This window comes from Eriocheir sinensis, unplaced genomic scaffold (assembly GCF_024679095.1).
Source record: "Eriocheir sinensis breed Jianghai 21 unplaced genomic scaffold, ASM2467909v1 Scaffold826, whole genome shotgun sequence".
Taxonomy (NCBI): Eukaryota; Metazoa; Arthropoda; class Malacostraca; order Decapoda; family Varunidae; genus Eriocheir; species Eriocheir sinensis.
Genome location: NW_026112193.1, coordinates 144,688 through 146,178, shown reverse-complemented (window position 1 = coordinate 146,178; position 1,491 = coordinate 144,688). Strand labels below are relative to the sequence as shown.

The 1,491-nt window shown below is 45.5% G+C and overlaps 1 long non-coding RNA gene across 1 annotated transcript; it reads left to right on the top strand.

The window, feature by feature from the left end:
* Nucleotides 1–454: 454 nt before the first annotated feature.
* On the top strand, nt 455–1,283 carry LOC126994588 (uncharacterized). The gene is made up of 2 exons (XR_007749313.1): nt 455–617; nt 1,114–1,283. It is a non-coding gene; the product is annotated as an uncharacterized LOC126994588 (long non-coding RNA).
* The last annotated feature ends 208 nt before the right edge of the window (nt 1,284–1,491 follow it).

Below are 1,491 nucleotides of genomic sequence, written 5' to 3'. Positions count from 1 at the left end.
CTGGCCCAGGAACTCACCTGTCCTGTGTGGCGGAGCGCCGGGGGGAAGAAGAGAGATAATCAGGTATAAAGGACGTGTACGTGACCTTGCATTGGAGATACTTTATTACATATAGATAAACAGATAGATAAATATATAGATAGAAGGAGATGGATAGATTGATAGTTATGTTGTCTATTATTAGGTTATTGGGGAAAAAGTGGAAAAGAACAAAGAAAGAGGGAATAGTAATGATTTGGAAAGAGGAAATGATATAAATAGATAGACAGATGAGCAAAAAGACAGACTAATACACAGATAGATAGACAGACAGATCGACAAATACAGTTTTTTAGTCTGCTTAGGTTATGAAGGCGAGGAAAAGTGGGAAAGGACAACGAAAAGGGATAAACGAAGGCTTTGGGGAGAGGAAATGATAGATTGATATATTGGTAGATAGTTTTATTGTGTCACATGACCTCCAAGGCCTGGACCAGTTCACTGAGCACAGCGTGTGGCTCACCGCCGTCAACAGTAATGGCGGGGGAGACGCCACCCCGGAGGTCACTGCCAGAACCTTCTCAGACGTGCCCTCAAAGGAGCCTCAGAATGTGAGCGTTGAGGCTGCCAGCTCAAGGGTGAGTTGTGGAAGGCTTCCAAGGCAAAGATACATTGTGAAACTCGTTTTTAAATAGCTTTCTGCTCTGTTCGTTTCCTTCACATCATCTCTACAAGTTGCACATTCATTGTTTCAGTATTTTTAACCCTTGCACATTCATTATATTTGACCCATCCGCTGCGATTGGCACGGATTTGGCCTTCACTGGTAGCCTGAAAACATTTACTCCCATGTCTTTCCCTGGCTCTGTGGTGGATAGTGGAGTGTTTCCCATGTGGCATTGGTGCGCAGGATATCCCCTCCCAAGCTGCAGGACTTTACATTTTTCTCCACTGAATTGTAGCAGCCGGTTTGTGTTCCATTCCTGTAGCTTGGTGAGGTCTTCTGGTAGGAAATCCACAGTCAGGGGGTTAAGTTGAAGCATTCATGGCCTCACACAATGTTCAAACTTTTTAAGATTGTATTTTGATAATTTATCGTATAACTTTTTTCCCTCACACGGCCTTTCCCTTCAGAGCCTCATCATCTGCTGGGAGCCTCCGCTGGTCGAGCACCAGAATGGGATCATCACCAGCTGCAAGATCCGCTACAAAGAGCGCGGCGAGTCAGGTTCCTCCAAGACCAAAGCCACAGACGGAAACAGACGACTCTTTGCCCTCAAGAAAAGCACCACATACTCCATAAAGGTTTAACCCGTCTGCTGCGATTGGCACAGATTTCACATTCACTGGTAGCCTGATAACATACAGTCCCTGGTCTTTCTCTGCCTCTGTGGTGGATAATGGAGTGTTTCCCATGTGGTATTGGTGTGCTGGATATCCCTTCACTGGTAGCCTGATAACATACAGTCCCTGGTCTTTCTCTGCCTCTGTGGTGGATAATGGAGTGTTTCC